This window comes from Corvus moneduloides, chromosome 1 (assembly GCF_009650955.1).
Source record: "Corvus moneduloides isolate bCorMon1 chromosome 1, bCorMon1.pri, whole genome shotgun sequence".
NCBI lineage: Eukaryota > Metazoa > Chordata > Aves > Passeriformes > Corvidae > Corvus > Corvus moneduloides.
The window spans coordinates 93,541,070-93,561,043 of record NC_045476.1 but is presented as its reverse complement, the minus strand read 5'-3'; the positions used below and the strand labels follow the sequence as shown (position 1 = coordinate 93,561,043).

At 37.3% G+C, this 19,974-nt stretch overlaps 1 long non-coding RNA gene across 1 annotated transcript; it reads right to left on the bottom strand.

Moving 5' to 3' along the window:
* Positions 1-3,192: 3,192 nt before the first annotated feature.
* Positions 3,193-19,481, bottom strand: LOC116448430. The gene is made up of 2 exons (XR_004241942.1): positions 6,520-19,481; positions 3,193-4,229 (listed from the first exon to the last, which is right to left on the bottom strand). It is a non-coding gene; the product is annotated as an uncharacterized LOC116448430 (long non-coding RNA).
* Positions 19,482-19,974: the final 493 nt, after the last annotated feature.

Below are 19,974 nucleotides of genomic sequence, written 5' to 3'. Positions count from 1 at the left end.
ATCCAATACCCAGAAAACTGCAACAGATACTTATTACCGCAGGCCTGGTTCCTACGGTATATCACCGTGTCCCGCAGCCATAGGGAGGAGGAGGAGAGAAGATCTAGCAGGCAGGAATTGTGCAGCAAGATTGATTTATTTAATTATTTTACAAACTCTTTTATAGACTTTTTTCTTCATAGTCTAATTGGACAAAGGATCAGCCACCCCTTGGGGTGATTGGCTAAAATCCTAAAACATCCATTGTCAAAATATTTTTCTACTATACCATAAACAAGACTTTTCAAGGTTGCAGGTGGCTTGGTTGTTTATATAACTCTGCTACCTCTTCTGCGAGAGAGAAAAGTCTCTCACGGACTTAGAAAATAGCAAGAAAATACTTGCTAGCAGCATTTTTGTATCTACAGATACTCTGTCTTTATTCAAATGATGTGAGCAGATGTAGTGGTTTGGTCTAAAATACTCATTACTGTTTATCTTTTGTGATATAAGAATTAGGAGAAACGCAAAGCAGGCATTGAAAGAATATAAAGGAGTTTAATAACAAACCTAAAAGAAGGAAAAAAAATCATACCACACCTTCAAAACTCTTCTCCTCCCCCCACCTTCCTCCCTTCTCCCACTGATAATGTCAAAAGACAACCCTCAAGATGCTCAGTCTGTTTACCACATCCATAATAACCTTGTTCTGTCCATTTAGGAAGAGGAGTCTCTCTTGCTCATGCTATGAAAACATTATCACAACGAGACAGCCGCCCACTTCCAAATAACTTTGTTCAGTCCATTTAGGAAGAGGAGTCTCTCTGCTCCCATGTGAGTCCCTTCCCCCGACTTGCAGCTTTTCCCGCAACTGCTTTCGAGGGTCCACTCTTGAAGTTTTTTGTGGTACAATTTTAAGGTTGAGCCGTTCAGAAACAAAAGTTCTCTTCACCCATCTCTGGGAGCATTTCATCTCTAAGAACAGAGGCCCTTCTCCTTCCCTGGGAGCAAAGGGTCTTCCTCATCTTCATCTTTAGGACTCTCTGGGAGCATCTCTAGGAATTGAGGTTTTCTCCTTTCCCATTTGGAGCAAAAGTCCTCATTGCTTCCATCTCTCCTTGTTCAAACTTCTCATGAAATTACAGCTGCGTCAGCATCTGCCTATCTCAGCGCAGGTGCTTTTGCTTACAAGTTGAACTGAACACTCCACCCCCCATATCTTCATGAAATTACAATGGGATACTCTGATATATCATAGCTTTACAACAGAATTTCAGCTTTAAGCATCTCCTCTTTCTCTTCCCTCAGGTTTTCAGCTCTTCACAACACTAAAAGGGTTAATGTCACCTAGGCCTTGCAGCTGGAATGTTGCTTATCGCAGTGGAGGGGGGGGAGCCGAGCTGCTCTGGCTGCCCACAGCAGGGCTGGGGGGGGGGGGGGGTGGTTCCGCAGGTGGAACAGGGCCCATCGGCTCCAGGATGGCCATGGCCCAGCCTGGCCTGGCCCAAGCAGGGCCTGGGCCAGGCCCGCTGGCCCCTGCACAGGGCCTGCAGCCACCTGTCCCAGCGCCGGAAATGAGATGGAGAGACTCTGCCTTGGGGTTTCTACTCTTAAGTGTGGATCACAGAGGCAGTCACAACTTTAAGTGGCTCAAAGAATTGTCCATATTCAAACTGGCCAGCTGATAGGTTTTGTTAGGTCACAGAGGAAGCTGTAAGCACCCGTTAGCAAGGACATCCCTTCCGGGACTATGCTTGCTAACCCATGACAGCAGAATATGGTGGCAATAATGGAGATGGGTGCCATCAATTCCAGGTGACTTTCAGAGTTTTTAATTTGGACATTTGTTCTTTTATGTTGATTTGCTGCTTGATTCAGTTCTGTACCATTCTCTCCTTCAGGCTCTTTACACCATCAGCCCTCCATTTTCCCTATTTGCTTTCTTTCCATGTTTTCATAGGCCTTTTATGTCTTTTTCCTCAGTTATTTTCCCCCATTCTGACTTACCCTAATCAAATTCCTTCTACCCTTGTTGTAACTGCTAGATTTACCTTAGGAGGCTGGAGCTTCCTGAGAGCTCAGCTTAGGGCAATGCAACCTGGTTGCATCCTGGAGTCCATTTTGGACAATTGTGACCTTGCTCTGGCAGATATCAGCGCTACAACCAGTGATGGCGAAGGAGGCGAGAAGGATCTTCCATGAGGGCTTTATTCACATCTTGTCCCCACAATCCCCAGAGGCAGAGAGACCTTGTGAGGTCTGGGCATGGGGGGTTTTTGTCAGAGAGACCTCATGAGGTCTGGGCATGGGGGGTTTTTGTCAGGAGCTCAGGGGTAGTACATGGGTGGGGTTGGGGTAGAGAAATCAATAGGGAGAGCCTGAGGGAGTGGCCAAGGCTAAGGGCAAGGGAGAGCAAGAGAGGGAGCATGGTGTCACAAAAGCAGTGGGTTAACAGATTGCCACATGCCCTGACCAAATTTTCACCTCAGGAAATAAACACATGTGCACAGCTGCCAAAATAAAAACAAAACAAAAAAAAAAGAAATCACACATTTCTGTGAGCATGTCAATCTTTGGCATGATTTATTCATGTGACAATAAAAAACAGGTGGTCATATTTTTTTCTGTGGGAATAGTGTTGTGCTATTGACAACTAAAACTCTGAGAAATGGAAATCCACTTATGATAAAGTGATATGCACAAAATGTGGTAAAGCACATTCTTGCTGAGATAAATTGAGTTCTTGGCAATTGTGTATTTTTTATGTGGTGGCATAGACTTAAATTTATAAGCAGTACTCAACTGCTAAAGAGTTAACATTTTCTACACAGTTTTGTTGCCTCCCAATACTTCCACTGTAGTGGTGGAATGGCAATTGAAAGTTAGCAAAGATTCTAACATACTTTTTCTTCAAGAAGTATACCAGCTGTTGATAAAATCAAATGGGTATCTGTTGGTTAAGTTTTTTTGGGGGAGGTATTCGGCAGACTAAAAGGGAGAGAGAAGACACCTGTATGCCAATAAAGCAATCTTCTGACTTTGAATAGGTTCTGCTGGTTTGGACCAGACAGAATTAGAGTTTTGTTTAATGACAGGAACTAACAGAGGTGGGCTGAGTTGGCTGAAACAATCTGACTCAGGGAACAGGCTTGAGCTCCCAAGTAAGCTCCATTAGCTAAAAAGTGACAAGAGTGAATGATGCAGCACTACGAATCAAGAGTCAATCTCTTTATTGTCAGAGAAGTAACATTCTCCAATGGCATCTTAGCATTCAGAATAACCTCCCAGCTGAGCCTCACTTAACTGTAAAACTTAAATGTACTACCAAATATAGCTTTGTACATGCAAATAATCAAATGTGTTTCCTGTAATCTGAGAGTCAGATGCACAGCATGCTCTCTCAAGGGCTAGATATGTGTGCATATTTTTTATGCATATAAACATTCAAGCATTTATTTTATTTATCTATACATATTCACATTTGTGCATCCATGTACAGAAATTGTTATTGAACAATACAAAAAGAGTGTGAAAAATCTAAGCATAATTCTTCATAAAAGACATATCAAAATAGTGCTATTGCCTTGTTTCATTTGAGTCCAATCCTCTGATCTCCTAATTTATAAATCATTGAATTAGTTTATGATATTTGATAGCAAGTAAATCTTCATAAACTTGTGCTATAGATCTGTGGCACTCAGAACTCCAGAAAATACAAGAATTTAACTCAAAACCATTATGAAGCTTGCATTAGAAAGCAACCTTTACCATGGTGGTGCATAATGACTAAAAAATGGTAGGTCTGGGAATCTGAAAATATACACACAAAACATACATTCTTTTATATCTTAATCTTAAAGGGAAATAAACAACAACATTCCAGAGCGGAGTCCTTCGAGGGCTGCAAGATGGATATTTATTCCAGTGTGGTCAAGTACATGGGCTGCAGGGAAATAAATTGCTCCAGCAAGGGTTGCAAAGTATGCCATCCTCACACTCCTTGTAGGAGTATGCTTGTAGGATTGTTGCTTGATGCTTGTAGGATTGTTTCTCACACTCTCTCCTTTCTCCGCTCTCTTTAAATATGCTATCCCAGAGGAACTGCACAAATGGCCGACAACGTCCACTTTGCCCAGTTGTGGGTCCTTTGTGGAGAAGGCTGAAACCAGCTGTGTCTGGGAAAAGACTCCTTCTGATCTCCTGCCAAAGAAGCCATCCCTGTAGCCCTCATGTTGCTCAAATCTTGCCACCTACACACAAGTGGCATTTCAGAGATGTATTTAGTTTTTCAGGCTTTTTGCAGCCATTAGAATTTGGACATGCAAAGTCTTTGATAATGGAATCATAGAATGCTTTTGTTTGGAAGGGACCTTAAAGATCATCTCCTCCCAACCCCTCTGCTACAGGCAGGGAGAGTTTCCACTAGACCAGGTGTCTCAAATCCCTATCCAAGCTGGCCTTGAACACTTTCAGGAATGGGGCATCCACAGCTTTTCTAGGGAACTGTTCCAGTACCCTCACAGTAACGTATTTCTTCCTAGTATCTATCTAAACCTACTCTCTTTTAGTTTAAAGCCATCACCCCTTGTTTTATCACTACATGTCCTTGTGACAAGTCTCTCCAGCCTTCTTGTAGGTTCCCTTTAGGTGCTGGAAGGTGCTGTATGGTCTCCTTGGAGCCTGCTCTTCTCCAGGCTGAACAACCCCAACTCCCTCAGCCTGTCCTCATAGATGAGGGGTTCCAGCCCTCTGATCATCTTTCATGGCCCGCCTCTGAACTCGCTTCAGCAGGTTCACATCCTTCTTTTGCTGGGAAACCCAGATCTGGATGCAGCGCTCCAGGTGGGGTCTCAGGAGAGCAGAGGAGAGGGAGAAGAACACCTCCCTCACCCATGCTAGCCATGCTAGCCATGCTACTGTTGATGCCACCATGTACATGTTTGGCTTTCTGGGCTGAAAACACATATTGCCAGCTCATATTGTGCTTCTCATCAACCAACACCCACAAGTCCTTCTTCTCTGGGCTTCACTCAATCCATCCATTCTCTGCCCAAACTCTATTTGAGCCTGGAATTTCTCCGATCCAAATGCAGCACCTTGCACTTGGCCTTGTTCAACTTCATGTGGTTCCCATGGGCCCACCTCTGAAGCCTGTCAAGGCTCATCTGGATGGCAACCCTTCCCCAGTGTCAAACAGACCACACACCTTGGTGTCATCATCAAACTTGCACTCAATCCCACTCTCTGTGTTGCTGAAAAAGGTATTAAACAGCATGGGTCCCAATACTGATACCTGAGGAACAATGACTTCAAATTGCATGAAATTATGATAAGGGGAATAACTTTGGATGTATTCTCAGTCTCATCTGCATGGAGTGAGCAGTTTTTCTTAAAACTGAGTGAAGCTCTACCAGCTTATGCTATTCTATGGATGGATTCAGTGTTTTCAGAGATGGTCCAGTTTGCCCCCAAGTACTTTTCCAATATCCAAAGTTATGAAGACGTTTAAAAATAAGAATCAACTTCTCCTTTATGAGCATTTCAGATGGAGCATTTTCAGATTGAAAAATTGAGCAACTAACTCAGAATTGCTAGAATATGCTGTTGATATGTGGGAAAGTCTGGTACAAGCCCCAGCTCTAATTGCAGCAGGAAGCTGCCACAAGGCTATGGGCTATTTTGCAGTCTATGTCTTTCCTTCCTTTTTGTAGCTGTTCTACTTTTGTTAAAGATATATGCCTGTGTATGTATATAATCAAATAAAAGGAGAGACATATTTTCACAAGGTATTTAGAGAATTTATGCATTTACAGTGCTCTGTTATGATTTTGGGTACATGCCACCATCAGTAAAATGTATTTTAGTTTCTTCTTTATCATGCATACTGGTTTCACATAAATTCTAAGGAGAAAAAATGTCTTGAGCCTGAGGAAAAATCATTTATTGGATTTTGTTCATTTAATATTAAAAAAATGGACAATGGCCAGAGCATTACATATAGGGAATGACCATTTTTAATGTCTGTAATTTTCAGAGACTTTGCCAGACTATTGGCAGCAATATAGAATGCTGTGAAGCAAGGCCACTATTAAAAATACAGTTGTTAGAAGCATTGGGTAGTCATTAGATTGTTACCAACGTTTTAAGCCTAAATGAAGGAGAAAATAAAATAATGAGATGAACAACCCTGAGAAAGGATTTCTTCCTAAGCTGAAATCCTTAAACTCTGAAACCTACCTTTTCAAGGTCCTTCATTGTAATCCATTATCTTTCATTCCCCTTTGTACTACAAAATTGTCAGTTTGATGATATATTACACATAACAATGTCATTACATTGGCATAACATGACAACTGGGACTCATTTGAACTTTTAAAAATTTCTAATCCCTAAAGTAAATTATGAACTGAAGACATTTCAGACATAGAAAATAAGTCACTTGTTAGAAAGAATAGGGTTCTCCATACGTTTTGGAGAATTACAATTTTCTGAGCCATTTTCTTTTTCCTTTTTTTCCCTTAATGCATATAATAAACTTACCAGGAAATATAATCCATAGATGTCCTTAGGCTTCTTTTCCTTAGGGTTACTGAAGTACTGAGTCCTCCTGTAGATGAAAACTCATCTACATCAAATCTCACCACATTTTAATTAAATTTCCTGTAACCAAAATTATAATTTTGCCATAATTTTGATCAGAAAAATTGTTAACTGATCTCCTAACTGTTCTTACATTAATTTATTTTCTTACCTTTAATTTTTTTTGGGGTACCCTTCCTCTCTTCCTCCTCTGCTGAACTGTCTTGATTCTTCATTTTGAGTATTCAGTGGAGCTTATAGCAGACAGGAAGTAGTAGACTAAGGGATTTGGGGTCGATTGAGACCAGATGTATGCAGCCTCATTGTTTCCAGCCTGCTCAGCTCTTGAGTATGCAAGCACAACCTTTGACATGTTGCAGTGTAACCATAGTGCCTTCTGGTCAGTCACAGCTTTCGGACCAACTATTTGCAGCAATGGAGGATGCTTGTCTTGAATCTTCTAGACATATTTCCCTACTGAAGCAGAGCCTATTCAGGCAACACACAACTTCCAAGAAGAAAAGGCACGGAAGGGTTATCTCTTTGTACATTTAGTGAAGAAGGAATTCTGTGGATCAGCTTTAGGAGGAAGACAGGTCTCTGAATTGTTTTCTGAAGCAGTATCTTCAACCAGGATATCTTGTCTCTGGAGCTGTGCCTGGATGCTCTCTGACATTTAGAAGGCTGAGGCTGTTTATCAGTTTTTTTGCATGTTTTGAATGCTGCAGAACTTCTCTGGAGCCTGCTGGTTGCATGCACTACTCTGTTTTGGAACAGCACTTGAATGTGTTTGTGTAGCTTCTACCCCATTTATCCTCTTTTGAGAAAAGGTGATTGATGGGTTTCAGAAGAGTGGTAATATTTCATGTTAATGTTCAGGCATTTTGGTTTATAGGAGATTGAAAACTGAATGTGAAGCTGAAAGTGCAATTGTAGATATTTTTAAGGTCCTCTGCAGCTAGAATTCTGATGCAAACAGTATACCTGTTTCTCTTACCTGCTACTTTTTAATGAAACATCTTGTGCATGTGTCTCGTACTGGAACACGAACATAATTAACAGCTCTATCAGGAAATGTGTGCTATCTGCACATTATAATAATGTGATATAAATGAAAGCCAATTCTATTCCAAATAGTTGTGACTGTACCTCATACTAGGTTTGGGTTTTAATTTTAAAGTTTTGATATTAGAATTCTTGCTCTGTAGTGTAAAGTTCAGCCGACATAAGTAATATTCAGATTTTTAGTCTCTTGGCTTTATGAATAAATATAAAATGTGTATTCATTTTGCAGCTAGTATTTTAAAGCTTCTCACAGATTTGCATGATGATTCAGCTCAGTTTTACCATTTTGCTGAATTAGCATAGCTAGTAAGGAAATAGCACTTGTTTCAATCAAACCCCATAGTCTTTCATATTTCCAGATCTGCTTGAAGTAGCTGTGATATGTGTGCAAAAAAGTGAAAATTAGTAGCTTTATGGATACCTTCAGCTTTGATATTTGTTACCTGGTGCTAAAATATCTGCAACCTACTCTGCCTATAGGCTGCTTGTCCTGTAGAAATATTTCCATGGGGAAACCATGTTCTATGTAGTCTCTTCTAATGTTTTTACTTACATGTTGCTGTTTTGCAGGTAGCAGCCCATATGTTCTGGTGATGTGTGGGGTATATACTCCTTTTTTTTTTTTTTGGAAAGGGCATCTGCAAAATTTTGGCTAAAGGTATTTTCATTTGAGAAGGGATGATCCTTCTGAAGGATCTCAATATCACTCTGTTGTTGTAGCATGCACTTTGTGCTGATACATTGCCCACTTCACAGTTTAAGAAATATGTGTACAGATGCTCCAGATGGTAGCCTGAAGTATAATGCAGTCTTGTCAGAGCAGGTTGTTATAGAAATAAATGAATTATATCAAATATTTTTCCCATTCTATGTTAATTGAAGCTGAAATTAAAAATGTTATTCAAATCATATTCTGTTAGGATTAAATATCTTAAAAGTGACAGACAACAAAGCATAAAAATCTTTTTTCTTCAAATGGCTGAACAAATCTATAGACCCCTATGGATTCTTTTTAAATTTAAAGGTTGGTACATACAAACAGGAAAATAGGGTATGTAGAAGGAAAAACAGTTTGTGGAAGATTGTGGGGGAAACTGTTCCAAATGAACATCAGGTTGCATGAGTTTTGACTGAACTAGAAGGTTATTTTTCTTGTGTTGAGACACTAAAAAAAATCTTTCAGTACAATTTTTCAGGAGTCTCAATTTAAGTTTCTGTCTTCCTAAGGGCAAAAAGTAAACAAATCTTACATATGTAAAGCCAATAATTTTTCTTTGTGTAATTGAAATCTTAAATAGGTATTTAAAGAATATTCATTGCTTCAAATTTGTGACAGAAAAATAAAGAAAAAACAAATGCAGAAACCCTCCTGTATTGTAGAAAAATCAGTAATAGTAATAAAGTAAAATTATTAAGCATGGTCTTCTTTTTATCTACTTCTTTCCTTGCATTTATGTTCACTCTTCCACTGCTCCTTGGGTTCTCGCAGTTGACATCTTCAGTTGGATATGCAAGTTTTCAGGATCCTGAGTCCATTGACAAGAGCAATATGATGTTAATGGTAATTGCCTCCTCCTCACTGTAGGAGCTGCTTAGGGTCATTTTTACCTTCTTCTAACACATACTGCAAACTTTGCTCTTTCTTTGCAGGTCTGTAGGTCCATGTTAAAGCTGAATTTGCTATATACAAGGTATTTTGAATATGCTGGATACTTGTTGTTGTTTTCCTTGTTACCCTGCATTCCTTTAATTGTCCATAGTTAAGTTTATAGGTCTGGGCTCTCTAGAGCCAACCCTGGGTCACTTCTCTTACCATCCCATGCCAGTGCTCCTCTACATTGCACGCAAAGTTTGCAACATGCTTTTAAAGCCTCCGCTGTCATACCAAGCCTGTGTTTCTCTACATTACACCATCACACTAGAGCCATTAATATTTTGTTCTACACAGAATAACTACTTGTTGCAAAAGTTTGTACAGGATTACAGTTATACGATACAAAGTTATGCTAAAATAAAGCAAACTAGTCATAGCCACCTAGTCAGGCTGCTATAGCTAAACAAGCTAAAACAAAGTTCCAGGCAGGCCAAGAAAAGTACAGAGTAATCCTGACAAAGCTCAGGTCTGAGGCCTTGCAACATCAGTATAACACTTATGGCCTATTCTTAGCAATACTGTATTTAGTGGGCTATGGGGTCATATGGCCCTCTCTGTAGGGCAGCTGGAGGGAGAGAATGCAATTTCTGAATTCCAGCAAAGGATTCACAGGCTGCTCTTTTTATATTATGAAGAGACAGAACTCTTTTACACATTTTTAAAGCCTGTGGCTTGTTTTTGTTTGTCTGTTTGTTTGTCTTTTTGAAGTTTTCCTGAATTTCTTTTGTTGGGATGAAATAAATTTAGTACCAAGCAGGTTTTGTTTCCTTAGCAGTGGCATTCATATTCCTTACTTGCTTTCTGATAAAGGTGGCTCTTGAATTTATTAAACTGATATTTTTTTTGATATATTTCACATGTAAAACAGTCTTCTGGGGAATATCTGATACACCATAAAAGCCACAACGATGATTGCTTTTAGAAAATTTTCCTTATTTAAAACATCTTAAAAATAAATAAGGCAAAAACTATGAAGTTTTTCCTTTAAAACGTGGAATTGACCAATCTGTATTTACAAGCCTGTGTATTTACTCTTACTGAAGTTTTAGTATTTTAATGATAGAAAAGCAGACACCATTTGGAACTCCTGTAATTAACATGAAATTTTTTTTACAGTGTACGCACCAAATCATAATATTTCCAGTATTCTTCAAGTAACATATATATAGGGAAAAAAATTGTGTGTTTCTTATATTTGGCAAAGATTCATGCACAGCTGTAGTGATTTGAAGCTGAAAAGAAGCATTATAATTTTCTAACTCTTTCAATAATCAGTACTGAAATACACACTCTATAATCAGTATTGAAAATTCACTATTTTGCTTGTAATTCTACCCATAAGATTAAGAACGGTTTTAGTGGTCTTGGTCATCTATCTCTCTAAACAAGGTTTAGCCAGAGTAATTGCTGTAAGGGGAGATTGTTCTCAGCCCCAAACAGAAGAGCTGGACCTTTAGATAGAAATACCCCATTATTTATACTTTCAGGTTTATCTCAAAACATATGCTGTAATTAGATAATTAAAGACTAGACAATTGTACTTTAAAACACCACAATCAGTACATGAGTTATTCTTGTAAGTAAGAAAGAAATGCCTTAATCTTGAAAAGTTCATCTAGATTGCAGTACAGTGATGTGTAACCTGCTGATTCAGAGACCGGCTGTCTCTGCAGCACACCTTCCATACCCACCCAAGTCCTTGAATTGGTTTAAGTCTCTGAACTGGGGGTTGAGGAGAAAAAAATAAACAAATATATATATATATATACACTAAAGCAGCAATTATTTCCTTTAATTTTCCTGTCACCTATCAGTAGATGGACGATTTACATGTTTTCCTCAAAAACCATATAAATACGTAGTTGAAAGGCTTGAGCCGCCTCACTGAATGTGGGAAATAATGCGTGTGTTGCAAAATTTCTGGGTGCAGCATGAGTATATACAGACCTTGAGGTTAAAATCAAATCAGATAAAACAGCATATTGTCTTTATTAGAGCTACTGCCAGTCCCTTTGAAGGCAATAATTTTAAAGCATTAAATGTTCATATGGTGAAATAGCTTGCTAGCCCTGTTTTTCCGTGACTACACGTCCCTTAAAAGAAAGCTTGAAAATAATGTTTAAAATACTGTAAATGGCATTTAATTGTGCCATTTTACTGAATAATTTATTAGCATTAGCCCCCCCTCTAACTAATTTCAAAGCAGAAACAGCAGGAACTCTTATGTAGGGGTTTTGTTAGAGTGAAAGAGTCTATCACCTCTCCTTCAGCTTCCCCTTGAAATCTGACTTTTTAAGTTGAAAACAAGGTGGATGACAATGCTATTAAGTACTGAAAAATATTTGTTCTATAACTGTTTTTATAAAACACATTCAGTTTGCTGTTGCATACCAGCATGATGTTGTATACCACCTGTATGCAATAAAAATATTAAATAGGAAAAAACTTTTTTAAAAAGCATATGATGAAGAAGTGCTGTAACTACTTATTCTGTTTGACTTTGAGGCGATGTTGAGTGGATGGCTTGCATAACTAATTCTGTTTGCCAGATTTACCAGGTGAGCTAAAGACAAACACATATTAAAACCTGAGCCTTTGGATGGTATAACCTTGTATAGCATTTAATCTTACATCAGAACTTCTTGTCTGAAGGCCTAGATTTCTCCTTTATGCTGCTTTTATGAGTGAGTTCAAATCAGTCTTTACTCTGCATGCAGTTAATTCAATTTGTACTGAATTCTTGTGGCCAATTTTTTCTTTTTCTGAATTTTGTTAGCATTCCTTAGATATTCACATTATCCTCCCCCTCCCTTTTTTTTGCTCTATTAGAAAAATCATTAAGTCCCCTATCATCATGCTTTGAAGAGTAGAAGAGTGAAGGAGGTTTTTGGATGCTGGGGGTTTGGTTTGTTTTGATGTGGTTTTTTTCTGAAGTGCAAGAAAGCCAGTAGGCTGCAGCCAGTCAGACTGTATTCTATTACACAATTACCCTCAGTCTTAAGTGCCCACTGGGAACTTAAGAGCACTCCATGAAATAATTGTGTTGAGTTGTGCTGTGGCAGCAAAAAAGGAATAAAAAATGCTTTGGATGCTGTAAAGTTAAATTGATCCCTACAGTGACAAGTGACAGCCATAGATATGGTCGCTGAAAATTGTACCCTTTTATGGAGCACTGAATCTTTGACCCAAGGTAAATCACTCTTCTTCCTTATGCAAACTATAGCTAAATTTGATCTGGGTAATGGAGACTCTGACACATCCATCGTGACAGAGGCTAATCTTTTCACCTTTCTGTGTGTGTACTTCTCAAGGAGTATCCAGCTAGAATTGCAAATGCTTCTGAGAATAATGTTTTTTGAATTATGTCCAAAGCATGCTAAAATTTTCTAGGTAACTATCTGTGAACATGTGTTAAAATCCATATTCATTTTAAATAAGGATGAAGGACTTGGTGGACTAAGAACTAGATTTCATAAAAGCTGTCCAGGGAAACTTGAAAGGTGCAAGTATTTTCTCAATATATTTCTTATAAGGAATTCAATAGTACAGGTAATAATTTATATTGTAGAGAACCCCAGCTAATGCTCTTCAGGAGCTAATATTTGATTTTTTATTTAGGCTACAACTGATCTCTTGAACACTTTTTGATTTTTCATAGATCAATTTACAAGACATGAACCAAATATTAAAACCGTAGTCTATTGAATGGTTGAACATATTGCAAGGGAAGAAATAAAATTTAAAAGTCTGTGCCATTAAAAACATGTGTGAAAGAAGTTTAGTTAACTTCAAGCAAAAAATACATTTGATAGATTAGAAACATACTTGATTTTCACTTAATTCTTCATTATGGGCCATACTTGGTAAAATATTTTACAGCTAAACTTTATGCATATTTTGATCTCCTTATTCAGCAAAACACTCTGGCCTTGCCAAATTGAGGCTGTCGGTACCCTGTAGTAAATTCTGTGTCCCCAATCCTGGAAGCTATTTAAATTTTTAATGCTTATTGGTTTCATTGAAGGTTATTCTGTGACTAGAGTATGCTTTTAGTGTGCTTACAGAAAAGCCATGTTTGTTAAATTTAAATTGCACTCCCCTACATTTTTGTTTAGAAGCAGTGTAGGCAATATTTTATTCCAGTTAGTAAGTCCAGAGACAGTTTGTGGAACTCACAGCTGTTCACTAGCAGCTGGATTGCTTCACTTGTTAATGTATTTTGAGATAGGGCTAAAATAAGTATAGGTGAACAGGCACAGTTTGTATCTTGACTCTTCATCTTTCTGTATAAATATGTATTCTACTTTAAGCAAGTGCATTTTCATTTTATGGATTTGAGGAGTCTATCATGCCTTTGTGTCAAAATGTCACATGCTGAACAACTGTAACACTGTGCAAGCTTCTAAAAAGAACCCATGAAAATATACTAATTATTATTTTATGCTTTGCATTATGATTTTCAAATCTGTATTTAAAAGTAGGCCACTGAACCTTCATTTTTTTGAAGTAGTAGACCATATGATATCATATAAATCGCACAAAGAACAGTTACAAAAACTCACTTATTCTTTAACATGCTCAGCATGCTTCTTCTGCCTGTTTCATGGCTCTGTAAACTCTGTCATTTACCATGGTGGTTTCCACTAGGAAATTAAGTTAAAAAAGCTATATCTGATAGGAAACGAACAATTGATTTGCTGGTATGAATATACATTCTTCTGAAAAGTATCATGACTTAAGGGTAGTATTGTAATCATGTAGAAGTGTCTTACTGTTTACATTGATGGAGGAGATCCAGATCTGACTTTTTTTAACTTTTTCTTGTCATCATTAACAATTTAAAAACTTCCATATTTTATTTTTGAATGCATAAGTAAATAATTAATAAATTTAAACACAATCATAAATTTCAGAACTGCATGCAAATGTTCAAAAAATTTCTGTAAGTTACTTGTGATTTTTGCAGTGGGTTAATCTAATCACTGTTATGAAAAAATCACAATAGCCTGCAGGATTTACTGAAATTATGTAGAGAATGAAAGTGTTTGTCATGAACATATGTGCTACATGTGAAATAGTAACTATTGGTTCCTCTGTTTTATGCACACATCTATCCTGTTTATGAAAATTTTTGTTTCTTTCTGTTTGTTTGCTTGGTTTTGTTTGTTGTATTTGGTGGTTGTTTTGTTTTGGGGGAGCATGGTGACTATAGATCTGCTTAGTACTTTCTGACTAAGTTGATTGACTATATAGTAGAAAAGCAAAATGATTTTATTTATGAGTTTATATTATTCTGTTAAGACCAAAGGATTAGCAACTAAGACAACATAACACAGGATTTGAACAGTGTTTTAAATTACAGAATTTGGGAAATAAGATGAAAATCCTTCCTTATATAAAATGGCACAAATGTCAGGATCTATCTTGACTTTTTAGGGAAGGCTAATGCAGAACTGATACTGAAATCAGAAAAAATATTTTATTTCTTAGTATAAACCTTATGATGGGGTCACTGAAGAAATGGTGATTCACTTTATGATGGGGTGATTAAATGTGAAATGTAAAAATTGTGTAAAATGTTTTTGAGACAGATATTTTACAGATCTGGTAATTTAAAAGTGATGTTCTGTTTTGTGCATGACAAACAATATGAAGATGGCATAATTCAATGTTGATGCACGTGTGTGCAGAAGGTGTCCTAAATATATGAAACTATCTAAAGAATGATCATTTTTCACTCTTCAAGTAGTGGGAAAAAAAGCCTTGTGAAAGTTAAGCAACAAATTTTTTAAAGATTATTAAATCATGTACTAGGACTACCATGTAGCTGTAACAAGAATCCTTAATAAATTATGTTTGGAGGGTTAAGATAGAAAAAATACTCGAGACCACTAACAGGAAGACTTTACTTAAGCTTTAACCATCTTTTTTCAGTTGCTTCCCAACCCTGCACTTCATTCGTATGCTGACTTCTCTTTCTATGTTCTGTTTCTGTCTTTGCATTGCATCTTCTGAAATACCTCAGCTTTGTCCATCTAAAGGTTCACATAGTCTTTTATTCTGATTAACTTCTGCTTACAGTCATCAAAGAGAAATCCTTGCCAGTCATTGGAAGAAATTATCTGTAAAAGGAGTTTTGTCACATGGGAAGCATTGAAATTTTTTGTCCTCAATCTGTTCATAAGTGAAAATACAGAACCCCCTTTCTTCTGATGGAAAACTGTTTCAAAAATACCTTTTTATACATTAGAATATTTTTCTTGAGTAAAATTAACATTAAACTGTATGTTTGTCAGGTATTTCTGATGACTACTGAAGGCACTGGTTAACTGTCTCTTTTCTCTCATTCTCCTTTATATTTCCTGCTTTCTTTTGCCCCAGCTAAATGGGTAGATTACACTGAACACATGCCAATTTTTCATTTCACCCTGAATTTCTAGTGGGAAATATTCTGTAGAAAACCCCATCCAAAAAACCTCTTTCAAATAATATGTTTGGATGAAACAGCTTTTCCTTTGAGGGGAACATTCCATGAATGCAATGTAGTTACAGTATATGGAACTCCCTGTGGAGATTAAAAAAGAAAATAGATTCTCAAGTCTGGTTATGGCCCTTTGGCTCCACTGAGACTCTGTAAATGACTTTATCCAACCATAAATAACCAGAGGAACGTTTTCCTGCAGGTACATCTGTGCCACAAATGAGCCATTAGTTTTTCCCCTTCGGGTCCTGTGCTGGTAAGAGGCGTGTTGAGAGTGATGTAGCTGACCTTCATCACTCTGATGAATCCTGTAGCAGCACTGGCTTCATTAAAGACCAGTGTCATTAGCATTACAGTGGCCATGGAGCAGATTGTCAGATGAGGAATATCTGCTCTCTAAAGACCATCATCATTTGCACTGAATGGAAACTGTGTAGTTGAGTTGTAGCTTGATTCTGAATCCTTCTATGTGCAAGAGTTCATGGCCCAGTCTGTAAGTGCAGTTAATTCAGTACTTACTTGCTCAGGACATTCTCAGTAAGGAAATCCACCACTTCAATATTACTCCATGAATACTTGAACAAAATGAGTTACATTTATTAGCAAAGACTGCTGCTTAATGGGGAGAATCAGGTTTTTTTAATGAAGAAATCTTCAGATGAAAATGGCACTTATGCCTTTGGCTGCCTCGTATGAGATTGATTCTGTCCACTTACTTTTCTAAGAGCTTTCTGTCCTTCCAAAACTGTGATGCAAAGCAGCATATGCTGAACCACTGTGCCAAGTGGCTCACAGCCGAATTTGCTGTTGTTCCTTTTTTTCCCCGTCACAGTACTGAAACAGTCCTCTCTCAGACAAATGAAACCATCTATCAGCATGATTGATTGTGAAGTTCCCCAAATAATAATTCTTTTGAAATGTTTTTTGCTAACCAAGGAACCCTCTTAATGGAGTTCTAGGTTAATCTGAAGGAGTCTGCTGTTAGATTTTGCTCAGCAGTCTTCATTCTCCAGCCTTCCTAAACTTTGTCAGCTATACATTTTGCAAGGGTATATCAGAGACTGGATACCTTAGCTATCTTCCTTCTGCTCAAAGTGAGGGAACAAAACAACATGGTTTTTAATGACCAGTTTAATAGTTGATTTTGAAAGCTGGAATTCCATAATACTGCCTTATCTTTTTGTCATCTGACCACTGACTATCGAAAGTGTTACCTTCTAGGCTGTCAAGATTTCTCTATTTAACTGAGCATTTTTCTCAACAGGTTGTCTTTGCAGACTCTCAGTGAAACCAGGTTAAGCTAGAATATGTATTAGCCCCTCAGCAATAGTGTAGTAATAAATGTTATTTTCACCAAAAGTTAAAAGAGTCTTCAAACTGTTGTCTCTGAGAGTAAATTACCTCAGAACTAAAGATCTGCAACTATAGCAATTTCGGCTGTTCTCTTGGGGAAAAGGTTAATCAGCCTCATAGCATTCTGAAAATCAATTTTTTGTTTGAAGAACAGCAAAATATAAAGTCAGATGAATCAAGAGTAGCCCTGAGAGATAGTTTTGTACCAAGGCAACGATAAGAGTGTGTGTGAAAGAAAAAGATGGTGCAGACTTCTTTCTGGATCTCAGTAAGAAAGGTCTGACAACAAATGGCTCAATAAAATAGCTATTTTAATAAGATAGAGTGAAAAGAGGAATGCAGATGGCAAGTAAATCTTGTATGACTTCAGAGGCTGGGACCCCTGCTTTCATGCACCTTTGGATTGACCCTAAATGTGGTTTTTGCATTACACGCAGTGACAGATCTTGTCTGTGGATGCAAATCCTCTTTTTGGTAAGTTCAAACAGTTATATAAATCACTAAACTATTTGACATACAATGGTCTTCCTGTCGAATCACTTTGTTAAGATCTAGTCATGTAAGAAACAAACTAGAAGCACCAGAAGGAAGCATATAGCTCAATCCAAACTGGTGAAATCAGTGCTTCTGAAACACAGGTGTTCATGTCAAAAGGCTACAGTATACAGGAAAACAAGTGTTTTTATAGATTATTGAAGATTTTATGCATGAGGAGAAAAGCAGTTTTGAATTCCCTATGGTCTAATAACTAAGAAGTTGTTAAAGTAGGGTGAGATTTTACTTATTTTAGAGACAATGACAAAACTCCCATGATTTGTATGTGAAATAAAATTTTTATAGAAAAGGCTGACTAGCACTTCCAAAAAATATATTTCTTAAGCTTTAAATTCTAATCTAATTCTTAAGCTTAAATGCTTCTAGAATTTCTCAATAAAATCTGTTACAGACTGATTCTTTGCTAATGCCTGTTCTATTAGCAAATATGCAATTATGTCTTAGAAAGCAGGTGGACACAATTTCATACTGTGTTGGTTGTTTTAATATTTATTGTAAATGATACAGCAAATTATTGAACACTAGCTAGGAACAGCTTGTGTTCATAGCAGGTCATGAGGCTTAAGCTTTCATGACCACAGCATATGCTGCACATTGGAGAACTTGCCCAATGACCTTCCATTCCTTGGCACTCTGGCAGTTGTGATTGCTGATCTAGACAGTATCCTACTTATCTTCTGATTTATTTTAAGTGAAGATTGCTTTGAATCATGACACTGAAAACACGTGTGAGGGAATTTTTTAAAAGTTTTTTTTCAGGATACTTGCTTGGATGTGATAACATATTTCAATAAAGTTGCATAATACTCTAAAACTTTCATTTCTGAGCCAAAACCCTTTTTTTTTTTTTTTTTCTGTAACTTATTAACTCCCCACGTTTGTATTGTATTCTGTTTTGATCCACAACTTGTTCTGCTGACTTTGAGGAAATTGTTGTGAGAGTTATACTCCTTCTCAGTATCACTAAGAGTATATTGGCACTGCAGGATATATTTGCTTGTTGACTGATGGCTGTGAGTTCACTTTCATGATTTACACGTGGACCCATCTGTGTTGTTTTCTTCCTATACATTCAGAGATACGTACTGTCATCTGCACATCCCTCCAATGCTAATTGACATGATGAAGATCTGTCAACTACAGAGGAATAACACAGTTTTTTTTTCTGTGCTGTGCAGTATATGAAGCTGATTTTTTTGTGGGCGAAAGGCAAGACATTACATCTTCTCTTCACAACCCTTAGAGGGTGAAGTGATTTTGAATTATATATTCATTTTACCCTCATATACACAATCATCTTGAAAAACTGAAAACTAGTTTTTGCTGCTAGATCATAAGTGTTAATTAAACCATGGAACCATTAGATAGTTGTGGAACAACAGACAGAGAAGCTTTAGAGAACATTTTAGATCTTTCTGCCTTGTGTAAGTATGTTGAACTTTCAAGACAAATGCAGTATATTAATTAATATACCTTGCATATATGTAATAACTATTGATTTTTACCGAATTTCTGAATGGGAAAACACACCATCATGAGGGGTCTTAAGACATTGCAGTTGCACTGTGATTTATCCCTTATCTGTGCAGAGACAGTTAACTATTTTTTACACAGCCTTTTTCATTTGGTTAGTGGTTGTGATTCATATTCAGGCAGCTGTTAGCAGCAAATTGTGTTGTTTTTCTAAAAGGGAAGCCTATAAGAGCGGTAATAAAAATCTGAAAGAAGTTTATAATTTTTAGTAAAAATTTCCATCTCATATTGCAGTTGTTAATGGAACATCAAGATGGAGTTTTCTCCCTAGAAAAACAGGCAAAATTGTCAACCACAAAATAAATTTTTCCTTCTGTTCTACAGAATTAAGTGGAATATGGTTGAATACGTTGGTGATAACAAGGGGAGTACGGGATCTGGGAAGGAGATACTCATTTAGCTACTTACCCATAACAGAATGCTGTTGACGACCATGAACATATTTAGCGGACTCTGGGTAGGATGGTGCTTCCTGCATACCAGTGTATCCATTCAGACTGGGGTGTCTTCTATAAAATATTGGAAATTCTTCCAAAAGAAGAGGATTACCATGATAAGAATCAGAGTTTGGGGAACCTAACTCTTGAGGGGAAGATTCTTTGAGAGTTCATACTCCCAATTCAAAGATGTTAATTTTTCTTCACAGTAAAAATGCAAAAGTATGTAAAAGAACCTCGTATGAATAGATCATCAGAAGACTGCCAGAGCTTCTTGTCTCTAGAATTAAGAATGTTGTCACATTGAATAGAATGTGTCAGAGCTGTAATTCATAGTC